General features: G+C 43.4%; 1 protein-coding gene across 1 annotated transcript in view; it reads left to right on the top strand.

The window, feature by feature from the left end:
* The window catches only part of Bpifc (BPI fold containing family C), a 59,251-nt gene that overhangs the window by 5,981 nt on the left and 36,248 nt on the right, over nt 1-17,022 (top strand). Inside the window, exons 2-3 of the mRNA XM_075954796.1 lie at nt 2,852-3,015; nt 8,435-8,527. The gene's annotated coding sequence lies outside the window, so the exon portion shown is untranslated. The remainder of the gene's footprint in view (nt 1-2,851; nt 3,016-8,434; nt 8,528-17,022) is intronic.

Below are 17,022 nucleotides of genomic sequence, written 5' to 3'. Positions count from 1 at the left end.
CTTGAGAGCTGGACCAGCGTTCTGTATAGCAGCATCTTCCCTTGAGAGCCAGACCAGTCTTCTGTATAGCAGCATCTTCCTTTGAGAGCTGGGCCAGCCTTCTGTATAGCAGCATCCTCCCTTGAGAGATGGACCAATTTTTTGTATAGCAGCATCCTCCCTTGAAAGCTGGACCAGCTTTCTGTATAGCAGCATCTTCCCTTGAGAGCTGGACCAGCCTTCTGTATAGCAGCATTCTCCCTTAAGAGCTAGACCAGCCTTCTGTATAGCAGCATCCTTCCCTGCTTATCTCCAACTTCCCAGTCCAACTATAAGAGAACCGGCTACAATTATCTGCCATCTGTTTACTTTATTGCCTAATTGTTCTGACGTACATGCATAGTGTCTTCAGAATTATTAGCCCATACCCTGAAAGTTAACTAGAATGCCCCATTGGCCTACAATTCTCGCTGCCTTTACGCTTACAGACTCCGTATATTCCCACAGGTAAAGTCTGTACCTTTTCTCCCAAAACCCTTCACTTATGTTATTTCAAACACTTGTGACCTATAAAACAAAACATGGAGGAAAGGTGGAGATAATGCCAGGCAGCAAGATCATTCACCCAGACTGTAGACTCATCCATCTCTCTTAAGAGCCAAACAAATTCCAGACAACTTCCTCTGGTAGTAATTTAAAACACAAATCTGTATTACTCACACAAATTCAATTAGCTGGTGGGGAAACAAGAAGGGTTACCAAGTAACAGCACCCTCCTCTCTCCCCCGCCTTCCCCATGCCCTGAACTGTGGGTTGCCCTTCAGTGACCTTCCTAAAATGCCAGCATAGTGTAACAGACACCTATGTCTTGAATGTAAGCACTGATGCCAAGCTTCAACACAGCCCTTTGTTGGAGGGAGGCCACTTGTTGGTTCCCGGCTGCTCTTTGCTTGTTTGTCCCAGCTGCCCAGAACCAAAATAATCACACAGTAACTGTATTAATTATATCACTGCTTGGCCCATTAGCTCTAGCTTCTTATTGGCTAACTCTTACATATTAATTTAACCCATTTCCATTAATCTATGTATCACCACGTGGCTGTGGCTTACCAGATAAACTTCTGGTGTCTGTCTCCAGCAGGGCTACAAGGCTTCTCTCTGGCTCTGCCCTTCTTTTTCCCAGAATTTAGTTTAGTTTTCCCCACCTAGCTCTGTTCCCCTATAACCAATGGTAATCCCAGCATACAGAGGGAAATCCCACATCGCCTCCCCTTTTCTGTTAAAATAAAAAGGAAGGTTTTTAACTTTAACGTGGTAAAATTACATATTAAAAAATGTTTAATTTTTTAACAGGTTTCAAAAATCTCCCATCGGTCCTTGTCCTCAAGGTCTTCATTTATAGCATGGAGATAGTCTTTGTTCCTCACATTGACAGAGGTTTAGGGAGCTCATATATGAGAAGTGCCCAAAATATAACAAATACACAGTAAATAATAGGTAACACTTAATATATCTCCTATGTCTCCTTTTGGGGTTCCCTTTTAATCAGACTTCATTAGCACAGGTGTGGGGAAACAGGGAGCAAAGCTGGAAGTGCCTTTTGCCTCCAAACCGGCCATTTTGGCTCACTCCTACCCCATATACATATAACCCTGTCCCATCCCATAAAACAGTGTGATTTGTCTTCAAGTTAAAAAAAAAAATCTAGGAAGTGTTGAGACTCTGGGCCTCACCCAGGCATCGCTGGGTGGGTGCCTCCAGGAAGCAAGCAAGTATGTGGTAAAGAGATGGAAGAGAGACAGAACTGGAAACGCTACAACAGTGAGGAACAGCCTGATGTGAGAGGCATGCACTGCCACCTGAGGCCATGGTGATGCCCAGGCTTATGCGGCTACTGCCACCGAAAGCCTTGTCTGGGTCCGTGGTCCTGGGTCTGTGTTGATCTCCGTGGCTGGTGCCAGCACAAAGACTATGCTAGTGTTGGCGGGTCTGTACGGCGGCCTGAGGACCCCACTGAGCTGGCTCCTCCCCTCGTAGCCACCACATGGCGGCACCCGGCACCCGTGGACCCATGGGCCTGGGAGAGTTAGGCCTGCCCCTCACTTAGGTGGCCTGGGAGAGCGGTCCTTGGTGGTGAGGGTGAGAGAGTGCTGGTCCCACTCCTCCCCAGCTGCCGCCCTCCCCATGGTGTGGGTGGGAGAGCTGGCAGGCTGACTATCACCCAGACCCAGTTCCAGAGTTTTGAGAGAACACACCCCAACATCTTCCCTCCCCATCTATGAGTTACTGGAGCACATAAAGAGGCCAGTCTGTAGATCCATAGCCACGGGATCTCCATGACTCAGGGAAACAGCAGGATATCCAAGAGTCTCTGTGAGGGTCTAGTATTAAAGAGGTAGCAGAAGGCAGAGGCTGTGAACGTTAATAACTAATAACTCATTGCAATGAATATTCACAAGTAAAGCTGTTTGGACAAAGGGGTGTATTGCGCGATACACTGCAGCTTTCAATGCCACTACGACGATAGACTATGTGATGGAGAGGCAGAAAAGAATGAGGAGCAGAATGATCCATACACTGAAGGCTGTGGTCGCTAGAGCAGCAGGCCGGTCTCAAGAGGGGTCTGTGAGATGGTATTCCAGTTTTATGCTTATTTGGTTGGTTGATTGGTTTTTTTGCTTCTTTTCTAATTTTTATTCTTTATTTTCTTTTGGGGGGGGGAGTTACAGGGTGGAGGACAAATATGTAAAGACTGGGAAATGAGTGGGATTGGGGTGCACGATGTGAGATTCCAAAAGACCCAATAAAAATTATGTTAATAATCCAAAAAAAATATGTTAATAAACAGTTTGCACCGTTTCCTTCTAAACAGAAATATAATTCCTTCCTTAAGACAACACAAAACGTGTCTACCGGTCCTCAAGAAGAAGCCAGTGTTCACCCTGGGCAAACAATGAGTTTATGAAGCTTTCTTACAGAGCATGGGTCTTGCCCAACCTATATATTCCATACCTCCTGAGACCCTAAGGTTACCAGGTAAGCACAACTTAGCTAGCTACATACAGATGTCCTGATGGACAGCTGGGACCTCAAGTGAAGATCCAGTGACCTTCTCCAACTCCCTTCTCTGAGGGAACAGTTAACAGATGCATTCTTTTTTTGTTGTTTTGTTTTGTCTTTGTCTTCCGAGACAGGGTTTCTCTGTAGCTTTGGTGCCGGTCCTAGAACTAGCTCTTGTAGACCAGGCTGGCCTCAAACGGATGCATTCTTGCGAGCATGCATAGCTGATCTGAAAATGATGCTGGTTGCTTTGCTCAGAGCACCAAGTTCGACATGCTATATAACCTAGGAACAAGGGACGGGCATGCTTAATTCCTTCTAACTGGATCTCGGCGTCTTTCTTTAATGAATGATTACTTCTACATAGTTAATTACTGTCTTCCTTCTGGAGCTTCAATTCAAAGTCTCCCGCGATCTAAAAAGACCAAGTCCTGTCAGCAGTGGTGTTTTAGATTACAAACACCAGTATTCTGAATAAGCAGGAATTACCAGTAAATTTTTCATTTAAATGTGGGGGGGGGGGGAATTGGATGGAATGCTGTTGGCTTTTGCTGTTTTCTTGATGAATTTGGAAGCTTTGCCTTAAAATGATTCCTTGAAGAGAGTAGAAAACTAGTTGAGCCGATTTCAGATGTCCTTTCCGGAAGTGAGGGCAATCTGGCTGTGACATCTGTCACCCCATTGATCGCCAGGGTTGATTCAGCTGATCTGGCTGGCTAGGCGGGTGCCCCCTTCCTCCCTCACTGCTCCATGTGCATCCCTCCCAAAGCTACATGCTTGGTCAAAGAGAACAACCTTACCCCAATAGAGGAGGACCCATCTTCAGTCAAGGGTATACAAGTAGCTGCGCTCCCCTGCTAGAACCTCCAAACAAGATCTCAAATGTCCTTTCCAAAAGCAATGAAACTAATTTCTTTCTTTCTTAGACCTTTTAAAACTTGTTATTTATAGCTTGATGGTAGTGGCACATGCCTTTAATACCAACACTAGAGAAGTAGAGGCAGGTAAATGTCTGTGAGTTCAAGACCAGCCTGGTCTACAGGGTGAGTTCCAGGACAGCCAGGGCTGTTGTTTGTAAAACACAATTCCTGTTCTATGCTCTACGGTACACGAGCCGGGAACCAGGCTGGAGATTTCAACACATACACACACAGACAGGCAGAGACACGGGGACACGAATCATCCTTGTTACAAGAATGCCAAGAATGCCAACCTTATTGTGCTCAGAGGCAGCTTATACAGGGCTCTGGCCACACCCCAGCTCTCCCGATCTTTCAGCCAAAGGCCTCACCTGAACCCACTTCCCTGCCATCAGGGTCTCGTGCTCAGAGCAGCTGCAGACACAGGTAGGCAAGTTGTTTTGCTCAGTTCACTCCAGCAGGCAAAGGGTCTGAGACAGGCAAAGACAGTCAAGGGGCTAGGGGTCATAGTTGTTACTTAAGATGTTTCCAAATTTGTTTAAGAGGGAAATGTCACATAAAAAGAAAGCATCTGTTGATTGTCAAATTAAGGATAGCTATAAAAAGTGCATGTGGCCCTCCTTATCTGTGTTTCCGCTTCTATTAGTTCAAAGATAATTGGGAAAAAACATCACCTGCCCTGCTGTCACTGTCACCATAGCGACACAGGAGAGCAACTATTTATGTTGCTCTTTTGAGGTCCATGGCATCCAGGGATAATTTAAGGAACACAGAAGGATGTGGTTGGATTATGTGAAATGCTATCCTGCTGGATAGAAGGTATTTAAACATCTGCAGATTTGGGGACCGCAGGGCATTTGGAGCCAATACCCCAGAGACACGGAGGGAATGACTGTAACCATGGAGACAAATTTGCATTCCTCTTCAAGAGGGAGAGGTGGAACAAGAAACTGTCGGTGCCAGTCTAGGAAGATGCGGACGAGAGAGCAGAAATGATTAAAGACATTTTATGAATTTTTTTCCTTAGGATATGTGACATCTTTCATCCTTCGTGTCTGTTTCTGCACTTTTTATTGTTTTTATTGAGCTATACATTTTTCTCCACTCCCCTCCCTTTCTCCCCTCTCACCTTCTATCCTCTCCTGTGACCCCATGCTACCAGTTTACTCAGGAGATCTTGTCTTTTTCTCCTTTCTATGTAGATCCATGTTTGTCTCTCTTAGGGTCCTCTTTGTTGTATAGGTTCTCTGGGGTTGTGGACTGTAGGTTGTTTTTTTTTCTTTGCTTTAAGTCTAGAAGCCAAATGAGTGAATACATATTATATTTGTCTTTCTGGGTCTGGGTTACCTCACTCAATATGTTTTTTTTCCTAGATCCATCCATTTGAATGCAGATTTCAAGATGTCATTATTTTATACTGCTGTGTAGTACTCCATTTTGTAAATGTACCGCACTTTCTTTATCCATGGTGAGGGCCATCTAGGTTGTTTCCAGGTTCTGGCTATGACAAATAATGCTGCTATGAACATAGTTGAGCACATGTCCTTGTGGCATGATTGAGCATCCTTTGGATATATACCCAAAAGTGGTATTACTGGGTCTTGAGGAAGGTTGTTTCCTAATTTTCTGAGAAATTGCCACACTGATATCTAAAGGAACTGTACCAGCTTGCATTCCCACCAGCAATGCAGGAGTGCTCCCTTTTCACCACAACGTCTCCAGCATAAGTTGTCATCAGTGTTTTTGATGTAAGGTGTAAGATGGAATCTCAGAATTGTTTTGAGTTGCATGTCTCTGATGGCTAAGGATGTTGAGCATCTCTTTAAGTGTCTTTCAGCCATCTGAGATTTGTCTATTGAGAATTCTCTGTTTAGGTCTGTACCCCATTTTTATTGGATTGTTTGTTCTTTTGATGTTAAGTTTTTTGAGTTCTTTGTATATTTTAGAGATGAGACCTCTGTCTGCTGTGGGGTTGGTGAAGATCTTTTCCCATTCTGTAGGCTGCCATTTTGTCTTGTTGACCGTGTCCTTTGCTTTACAGAAGCTTCTCAGTTTCAGGAGGTCCCATTTATGAATTGTTGCTCTCAGTGTCTATGCTACTGGGGTTATATTTAGGAAGTGATCTCCTATGCCAATGCATTCAAGTGTATGTCCCACTTTCTCTTCTATGAGGTTCAGTGTGGTTAGTTTTGTGTTGAGGTCTTTAATCCATTTGGGCTTGAATTTTGTACTTGGCAATAGATATGGATCTATTTGGATTCTTCTACATCTTGATACCCAGTTACTGCATTTTTTTTCTAATGCATTAAAAAGGGCCACAGTACAGTTTCGTGTGCTTATCTGTGTGGCGCCTGGCATTTTCCCCATTATGCATCACAGGACCCTATGCCAAGATGATGTCCTTCACTTCTGGTGATGACTCCAGAGACCTCTCCCCTGAACCCAAACTACACACACATCTCTCATCACCATTACTATGCCTACCACTCTGTCCATCCTCACGTCACTCCCCTGGCTCACTTTTTTGCCCCCTCCCCTTTCACTATTTCCCTTCAATGACTTTAATAGTCAGCTCAGTTCACGTGTTACCTCCTCAGAGAAGCCAGCCTGGACCATCCCGACAAACTGGCCTCCTGCAGCTACATCACTCTGCCAATTATAAGGTTACCTCACCGGCTACGTGCCCTTATTTCCTTCATAATGTACGTTAGTCAGCTTTCCATCACTATAAAAAAATTACCTGAGACAATTACGTTATAGAGAATACAGGTGTATTTGACTCACCGTTTTACAGGTTCCTGTCTGTGACAGTTTGACACCGTTGACTTGGGCCTGTAACATGGTAGGAGTTTGTGGTAGAAGAAAATTAGTGTCACAAAAACAAGGACATAAGGGGGAGAATCCCAGGTCCCCAGTCCTCTCCAAAGGGGTACCTCCAATAGCCTAAGAATTTCCTATGAGGTCCCACCACTCAGAAATTCCAGCATTTCCCCATAATGCCACCTGACAACTCAGTCTTTAATACACGGGCCTCAGAGGGGACATTCAGCATGCAAACCATAGAATAGTACATGCTACCATCTGTACAGTTTCGCTTTTATTGGTCTCTTAATCATTTTGTTTCCTGTCTGCTAGAAGTGTCTGCATCGTAGCCAGGGCTCTTCTTGTCTTTTCTCCTAAGAAGCTCATTCCTACCATAAGTCCTTGACAAATGTTCTTTGATTGAATAAGTAGATTTGTCTATGATGACTGTCTCCAGGTTTATGTTACCATTGGCAAGGCCACTAAAATTTTATTGCATTAACAGCATATTATCATGTTGCTAGTGTTCCCTATTGATATACAGAGTTGATTCAGGCAGAACCACATTTTACCAGGGTTAAAAAAAAATCAAGTTAAGGAGGTAACTAGAACTCAAGGTAATTTTTATGATAAACCTGCAAACTCATCAATAGTGGGGATATTGCTAAATGAATGTGCCTGCTGTTCTCGCTGGAGAAACTAAACATCTGGATTTGGCCCAAGCTGTCCTTACTTTAATACTGAAAGCACACATCCTGGAAAAACTGAGACGGTAAACCTATCTTGCCCAAAAAAACTTTTAATGCGAATAAATTATTACATATCATGCAATCCAATCCCTAGTCATTCAAAACACGCTGACTAGCAAAGTGTGGTGATGCACACCTGTAGTTCTCACGCTTGGCAAAGTATCGTAAATTTGAGGCCAGCCTGGGCTACACGGAGATCTGTTACAAGAAAGAAAAAAGCAAATACATTGGCTAAGTCACGTAAACCACAGCGATACAGCGGCTGGTAACCAGATACAGCTTGCATCAAAGAAATGCTGGGACAGGAAGTCATTGTGGCATTTGAAAGGGAGCAAACCCTTGGAGATGCCATCTGTGGTCTTGCCTTGAATGATAAAGATGCTAACTAGGCCAGACTGGTTACCAAGTCACATGCTTTCAGACCGAATCTCATGATCACCTAAAGTCCACACAATATCCTATGTAGTGGAGCCGGCCCCCGACCTGGCCAAAGGAGATTCTTCCCCGTCTTCCATCTCAGTATTATCATGTTTTCCCCAGATACTGGGGGTAGAACCCAGGGCTTTGGACACACTGGGTAAGCACTCTGCTACTGAGCTACATCCTGAGTCAGTTCAACAAGTATAAACACCTTTTAAAAATAGATTAGAAGTCTTTTCTTAATCTTTTCGGTTAAAATAGCCCAGTACTTTCACTAAAATGCCGTGTGTGTATTTGGCGTCTGAACACACATGTGTTATAGGAAGATGATGATTGCATGGGTGGCCTTGTCTATTCATCTAGATAGAGACTGTAGTATTCATTCATGCCATTGGGTAATCGTAGTGAAGCAATTACGTATCACATTTTGAAAGAGTCATCTGAAAGAAAAAAAAAGTTCATGGCTGGGGTGACTCAGACTTAATTATCTTGACGTTTCGGCAGCGGCGATCAAGGCGCAAGGTAGAGAACACTCCTGTTTCGAAGCCGAAGGGAAGCGAAGGTACGCCCCAACTTTGGACACTTCTGGAGCTTGAGGTAAGAATCTCAAACAAAACTTCAGGTCTCTGCTAGCCCAGGAACTCGGGACGGGAACCTTCAATGCAGACATGACTTGAGTAGTCAGCTGTCATGCTTTCTGAATTCTTACTGGTGTCTGCCTAGAGTTTCTCATGCTGTGTTTGTCATACCTGTTTTCCCGGATCCCTCCTAGGGAAGAGGGTTAGTGAAGACTGAAGGGCCCTAGGAAGAGGAAAGAGTCGATCTGGACTGCAGGTCTAACTTGATTTGGTTCATAGTGGTACGGAGTTTGTTTTTTGGTTGTTTGTTTTAGCCTCCATTTCAGAGAGGAATCTATCAAGCGGCAGAAAATTCTCTTGTCCCTCGTCATTGTGGTTAGAACTAAGTAGCCATTCTGGTTTTTGTGCTTTGGTGCGGTGTTTCAAACCACACTGGCGACCTGGATCCTGTTACCACAAACCTGCCCTCCCACTCGTCTGAACCCTAAAACTTGTCGGTGTGAAACTCCGTGTTTAGAAAGGAACAACTTGGCAGAAAATTTCAGCGCCCCCTGTTCCTGGAAATCTTGCTATACTATGGATGTAAGGATAGAATCCCTTGAAAGATTCACCAACTCTGCCTATATTTCTTTTACACTTTTATTTTTTTTTAAATATTTATTTATTATGTATACAATATTCTGCCTGTGTGTATACCTGCAGGCCAGAAGAGGGCACCAGATCTCATTACAGATGGTTGTGAGCCAATATGTGGTTGCCGGGAATTGAACTCAGGACCTTTGGAAGAGCAGGCAATGCTCTTAACCACTGAGCCATCTCTCCAGCCCTCTTTTACACTTTTATAAACAGTCTTCCTTTCTCTTAACCCAGATGTTGGGATACCCTAGTGGAGACATCTTCCAACCCATTGAACTCAAGTTTTCAACGTGTGCCTCTGTTGAGAATGTTGTGTTTGGCTCACTCCTCGCTCCCCTAATCACGGTTTCCACATCCGTCATGGTTCCTGCCAATAATAGCAATGAGAAGCTGAGCTGTGAGCATCCAGAATTTTTTTTTTAAGTGTACTGGTGTTTTATTGCTCCTGGTGTTAGGGAATAACACCATTTAATCTAGGGGCATTTTTTCTTTCTGTGTGTTGGCAAGGAAATATTGCTATGGAAATATGCTCTGAGTCTTAGAAAGGAACAGTTCCTGAGAAGCAAAATAGGCTACTGGCTGGGAGGGCTTGTGAGCGCTCTTGGGTCATTTTCTTGAGCAGGCAGCTCATCCTGCCCTTACTTGTCAGACAAATTACTTAGCCTCTCCAGAGTCATCGCCTTGCCTGACAGGGTTGCTATCCTCCTCTGCCCATAAATCATCATCCCAGACAAACAAGTCAACTGAAAGTTATGGACAATCCAGCCCTTTCTACTTCAGTAATTTAATTCTCTCCTAAGATGTCTGGAGGGGAAATATGCTTTTCTACACACAATTTGAGTTCCTGAATCACCATCCAAGTACACCGATTCAGACACTTACTTTAGCCAAGGGGGCAAAACAGCTTTTACTGTTTTACCTCTGGATGAGGACTTAAAACTCCATTTGTGCCCAAGGAAAAATAAGAGAGAGTTGCTCAGAAACACTTGAAAACCTCCTGGTGCTGGTTGAGCTTCTCCACACTGAAGATGTCACCTAGGAATTCTCACCTAAAAAAAAAATTCTGGATAAAAATGAAAATCTAGCATTTATCAGCTCATTTGATTAAAAAAAGAAATTAATAACACTAGAATTAGGAGCCAGAAGAACAAGACTTGATCCTCAGATGCACATGGGGTGAATAAGTCATTCAAACCTTATAAATCTCCATCTCCATGCATTTAAATTGGAGATGAAACAGTATCTACCTTGTGAATTCTGTGATTGGTTTTTAAAAATACACTCATTTATCACTATTTTTATCCCTGTTAGATACTGAGACATGTAGATGTTTTACTACATAAGTGCACATACAAATGTTCTCTCTCTCTCTCTCTCTCTCTCTCTCTCTCTCTCTCTCTCTCTCTCTCTCTCTGTGTGTGTGTGTGTGTGTGTGTGTGTGTGTGTGTGTGTGTGTATGTATGCATAGCTTGTTTATCCTTTTGTTCCAATCTTTTCTAGAGCCTCTCTTATCTAAGTAAAATCTTACTGAGGTCCTGTTCCCTCCTTTTCATACAGTCAAGTTGGCTTAGGCTCTTATGGCTTCTCACTGCTATGAAACATTATTTGCTCTTTGACAAAAATCCCTCTGGTGCCCATTTCAGACTGATATTTCCGCTTTAGTCTTGGCCTTCAGTGATATTAATGTGATCACCAGCAATATGACCCCTCCAACTTGTAAGACATGGAAATATCCTGTACCAGTTGGTAAATGGCTACCAATCTGAGGTCTTGAGACATCCTTTACACTCTCATCGTCCCATCCCTCTGGGGATAATCTCCACTCCAGAATCAATCAATCAGTTGATCGATCAATCAGTCTCTCTCCCTCTCCATCCCCTCTCTCTCCCGTGTGTGTGTGTGTGTGTGTGTGCGTGCATGCGCTATGCTGTGTATATGTATGGGTGTGCTCTCTCACCCTTGTGTTCCTATCTTTTGGAGGTAACAGGTTGGGTATTTCCTAACTCTCTCCACCTAATTTTTTGGGTAGAGTCTCTCACTGATCTGGAGTTCACATTTCAGCTACACTTGGATCCTCCTGCTTCTACTGTACACCCAACATCTCCTCATAAGCACTGGGAGTACAGATGTGCACTGTCACACTTGACTTCCATGGGGGAGCTAAGCATCCAAGCTCAGGTCCTTGTGCTTGCATAGCAAACATTGTACCCAATGCTCCATGCTCCCAGCTCTCCAGGATCCCTTGGCCACCCAACCACCAGGACAATTGCAGGATTAGAAAGCCTGGAAGATCAGAAAGTCACTGGGTCTGCCTACATCCTGAGTAGAGGATGCTGTTAATGTCCCCTGCTTCCCACTATATGAAAGCTTGGCACCCGTTTATCCCTCCTCACAGTTCCTCAGACCATCAGATAACCCCTTGCTTGGCCAGAGGCCTTCCTCTCCTACTGAGTGCCTTCCCATCAGCTGGATCTCCCTTTCATCCTCATCACCATCTCCTCTCAGTCTCAGTCCTGCTCCTCCTAAGGATCGCTCTGCAGAATCAAAACCAGCTATGCAGGACTGCAACATAGATTCACAAGACCGTACCAGTATAAAACACCAAAAGGTCTATTAGTCTCAGAGTCTAATAGAACCACCACTCTGTGCCCTGACAGTGTCACTATTCCAAATTGTCCCATCCTCCCTGTGACCCAGACCTAATCTCCTGGCCCCTGTTGCAAGACTGCACCCAACATCTGATGGGTGTCTGTACTCTACTGGTTTATAATGCTAGGCTACTCATCTCTGTCATGGACTGTTACAATCCAGAATGAGATAAGAGCTATCACCTCCTTTATTCACTCATTGATCCATTCTCCCACACTTATCAATCAACCACTGTGTCCCAGGTCTGGAGCGTTTGAACTATGTGCTTGCATTCTGGTAGGAGAGGCAGACGCTTTTCAAGAAAGTAAGCATAGGCACATAAATAAATATACTTTTTCATCTATAGTTCACCAAGGAATGAGATTAGCTTAAGGAAGTCAGAAATGTCTTCAGAAAGGACATGTTCAACTTGGACCTTCAGGGGGTTGTGAAGATGGCTCAGTAAATAAAGCACAACGAGTGTGAGGGCCAGAGTTCAGATCCCTCAAGTCTATGAAAAGACTAGGTGGGGGATGGTGAGGTGACTCAGTGAATAAAGGCACTTGCTCCCAAACCTGAGGACCTGAGTTCAATCCCCAGAATGCACACGATGGAAGGAAAATCAACTCCAATCCAATAAACTGTTCTCCTCTGTCTGTCTGTCTCTCTCTCTCTCTCTCTCTCTCTCTCTCTCTCTCTCTCTCTCACACACACACACACACACACACACACACACACACACCCTAATGTTATAAAGAAAGAAAGAAAGAAAGAAAGAAAGAAAGAAAGAAAGAAAGAAAGAAAGAAAGAAAGAAAGAAAGAAAGCTGGGCAGGTGCAGTGGCTACCTGTAATCCCGACATTTGAGAGACAGGATTCCCTGTCTGGGTGAGCTGAACATGATAAGTAAATAAAGTGGAGAAGAACACACTTGGTATCACTTCAGCCCTGTACATACAAGTACACACATACACACACTGTGGCAATACATACTCACCTTCATACACACCGCAAATACATATGCAAACAAGCAGAAATAATAAAACAGAGCAGACCTCTAGGGAACAGTTTCAGCAGCCTAGATAAAGAACAGCATGAGCAGTGGTGTTAGATGGACATTATCCACATGTTTAGGGACTGGAGGGTCCGCTGTGGTTGGATGTTAGATGCGCAGAGGAGGCTCCTGGGAAACTGGGTGAGAGATGCAAGCAGGTTGGCCAAACTGGGTAGGTTTACACCTGAAGATGGACTTAGGCGATAAGTCAAGAGTCATTTTCCAACCCTCATGGCCCTCCAGGAAATTCCAATCCAAGCACAGACCCGCTATGTGGGTTTGGTAGTTTATGTGCTAGAGAAAAACCACTAGCTCAAAGGAAAGGTGAGGTAGCCCTCACTCCCCCCAAACCATACGTTATTATTCTATTGTTCTAATATGCTCTCCACTAACACCACATGGTTCCAACCAGGGATATCTTTTTCCTTTTTACCCAAAGGCCCAAGAAAGAGTCGCAACAGCCTTGGAGGCCCCTCCTTCCCTATCACACTGTTTTTGGAGGCCCTCAGTCCCTAATCACCCTATTCTGTCCTGTACAAGCTATTCCCGGGATGACTTGCCTACATCACCCCAGGTCTACAATCTCACCACTAAACCTACAAACCACCAACCAGACTTTCAGCTCCATTAACCAAGCACCCCCACCTCTTTCTCTTCACTCAGAGTGCTCCCAAGGTCTAACCCTTATCTGGCCAGGTCCTTCCTTCTGTCTGAGCACAGGGCTCTCACAAGTGCCTCCGTCTTGACCACCTCCATAAGGTCACCTTGCTGGATTTGTTTTAAATTCATGTGGTTTTGTGAATTCAGATTGTAAGCACCCCAAACAAGAGTCAGAGTGTGTGTGGTGTGTGTATTAATTTGGCTGTCATTGAAATAAGTCTACACCACTGCTGCGATTGGCATCTGTGATTCAGCCACGAGGAAAACGGGGTGGCATCAATTCAACAAGCAAACAATTAGTTACTTCTACATCCCAAACATAGGTGACATAGCAATGAGTACAATGTTTTCTTTCCTTGGAGAGTATGTTTGTCTCAACAAGGTATTTCTGGACGTCTACGTTGAGCTAAGCCTTGTGCTAGACTCTGAAGTTTCAGAAGTAAAACACCCCTTTGATGAAGGGACAGAGAAGCAAAGAGGCAATCGCAATGCAGGGCCATGCGTATCACATACCAAGGCCTCAGGACTGTCCCGAGTTAAGTAGGAATATGTGACCCAATTCATAGCCTGTGAAGGAGACAGTGAATCATTCATCCAATCAATCATTCAATATTTACGCACTGCCTGCCCTGCGTCAGTTGCTATCAGAAGTGCTGGCATGACAAAGTCATTCCTTGTGAAGCCAAAAAAATGTCCAGTAAGAAGAAGACAACAACAGTAAATCGGTAACTAAATATTGATTAGGTTATAGCTTCTTAAGCTAAGGGTTACAACTCCATATGAGGTCTCATAACTGATGTAGAAGTTAAGAAACATTTGCAACCTTTTCTACATCCAATGAGTTGTGTGGATGCTGTCCTCAGAAACTGGGGCCCTGTTTTCAGTTTTCAGAGAAAGACCTTCTGTCCAGGCACCAGTCTGGACTGTTTGGGGGTCTCCATGGGATTCCTTTGGCCAACAACTCAACAAAATCCAGCCTCGTCGTACCATTGGAAGGCTTTTATAACCACAAAAGATGGCCATTTCAGACTTCTTATCATCCATTGCTAAGTCTTTACTAGGGTTGCCCTCATAGATTCCAGGGAGTTTCCACTATACTAGGTTTCCATATCACTCCCAAATGCCCCCCAATTCCTGCTGTCTTCCCGAACTCTCTCCCTCCATCCCATCTCCCCACCTGATTCCTCCTACTTCTGTCTTCACCTGCCCTCAGTCCACCCATAAATTCTATTCTATTTCCCCTTCCCAGGGAGATCCATGAATACTCCCTATAGCCATCCTCTTTACTTAATTTTTTTCTGGGTTTGTGGATTGTAAATTGACTATGATTTGTTTAACGGCTAATATCAAATTATAAGTGAGTACGTACCATATTTGTCTTTTGAGTGTGGGTTACCTCACTCAGGACCATTTTTTCTAGTTCTATCTAGTTGCCTAAAAGTTTCATGATGTCATTCTTTTAAATAGCTGAGTCATACTCCATTGGGTAAATGTACCACATTTTCTTTATCCTTTCTTCTGTTGGGGGACTCGTAGGTTGTTTCCAGTTTATGACAATTATGAATAAAACTGTAATAAACATAGTTGAGCAAGTGTCCTTGTGGTAAGACTGGGCATCCTTTGGATATATAACCAAAAGTGGTATAGCTGGATCTTGAGGTAGATTGATTCCAAATTTTCTGAAGAATTGTCATATTGTTTTCCATAGTGTCTATACAAGTTTGCACTCCCACCAGCAATGCAGGAGTGTTCCCCTTGTTCCATATCCTCTCCAACACAAGCTGTCACTTGTGTTATTGATCTTAGCCATTCTGACAGGTATAAGATGGAATCTCAAAGCAGTTTTGATTTGCATTTCCCTGGTGGCTAGGATGTTGACTAAGTGTTATCAGCTGTTTGAGATTCCTCTATTGAAAATTCTCTTTTTAGCTTTGCATCCCATGTTTTGATTGGATTATTTGGTTTTTTTGATGTCTAATGTCTTAAGTTCTTTGTGTATTCTGGAGATCAGTCCTCTTTCAGATGTGGAGATAATAAAAATCTTTTCCCTTTCTGTAGGCTGTCATTTTGTCCTATTGATGGTGTCCTTTGCCTTACAGAAGGTTCTCAGTTTCATGAGGTCCCATTAATTAATTGTTACTCTTAGTGCCTGAGCTATCGATATTCTGTTCAGTAAATTGTCTCTTGTGCCAATACATTCAAGGCTATTCCCTACTTTCTCTTCCATCAGGGTCAGGGTATCTGGTTTCATATTGAAGTCTTTGATCAACGTGGACTTAAGTTTTGTGTGGGGTGATAAATATGGATCATTTGTCTACTTCTACATGCAAATATGCAGCTTGACCAGCACCTTTTGTTAAAGATGTTGTCTTTTTTTTTCCCAGTGTGTATTTATGACTTCTTTATAAAAAAATCTGATGTTCATATATGGATTTGTGTCTGGGTCTTCAATTCACTTTCATTGGTCAAAGTTTCTGTTTTTATGCCAGTATCATGCAGTTTTTATTACTATAATTCAGTAGAAGAGCTTGAAATAAGGGATGGTGAGACCTCCAGCATTTCTTTAGTTGTTCAGGATCATTTTGCTATTTTGGGTTTTTTGTTCTTCAATTTAAAGTTGAGCATTGTCCTTTCAAAGTCTGTAAAGAATTGTGCTGGGCACTGAATCTGTAGGTTATTTTTGGTAGGGTTGCCATTTCTACAATGTTAATTCAACTGATCCATGAGCATGGGAGATCTTTTCATCTTCTGATATCCTCTTCAGTTTCCTTCATTAATGACTTGAAGTTCTTGTCATACAGGTCTTTCACTTGTTTGGTTAGAGTTACCCCAAGATGTTTTATAATATCTGAGTTCATTGTGAAAGGTATTGTTTCCATGATTTCTATATCAGTCTGTTATTTGTATATATGAGGGGTACTGATATTTGTGAGTTAGTCTTGTATCCATCCACTTTTCTGAAAGTGTTTATCAGCTGAGGGAGTTCCTTGGTAGAATTTTTGGGGATCACTTATGTATACTATTATATCATCTGCAAATAATGATGCTTTGACTTTTTCCTTTCCAACTTGTAACCCCTTGATCTCAAGTGGCCTGTGGTTGAGAAGGGAGTGTCAACCCAAGTTGGGCACTGGGACACAGCAACAATGGGGTGGGAGGAGGGAGGCATGGGGGGGTGTCTGTGGGATCCATAGAAAGTGTGGGGATGGGGGAGGGGAGGTTGCCACTGGTGTTCTATGCAGCATTATTCTTGCCTGGTCCCACAGCCATTCAGTCCCAAAGAAACATATAGAGGTCTACATTAATCATAAACTGGTTGCCTATTAGCTCAGGCTTCTTATTAACAATTATATCTTATATTAGCCCATAATTCTTGTCTGTGTTAGCCATGTGGCTTGGTACCTTTTTCAGTGAGGTGTTCTCAAGTTGCTTCCTCTGCTTCTGGGTGATGAGTGTAGACTTTATCCTTTTTCTTCCCAGAATTCCCCTGTTCTCATTGCCCTGCCTCTACCTCTTGCCTGGTTGCCCCACCTATACT

This window comes from Microtus pennsylvanicus, chromosome 20 (genome assembly GCF_037038515.1).
Source record: "Microtus pennsylvanicus isolate mMicPen1 chromosome 20, mMicPen1.hap1, whole genome shotgun sequence".
NCBI classification, from domain to species: domain Eukaryota; kingdom Metazoa; phylum Chordata; class Mammalia; order Rodentia; family Cricetidae; genus Microtus; species Microtus pennsylvanicus.
Note: the sequence above shows the minus strand (reverse complement) of the source record. Positions and strands in the feature narration are given on the sequence as shown.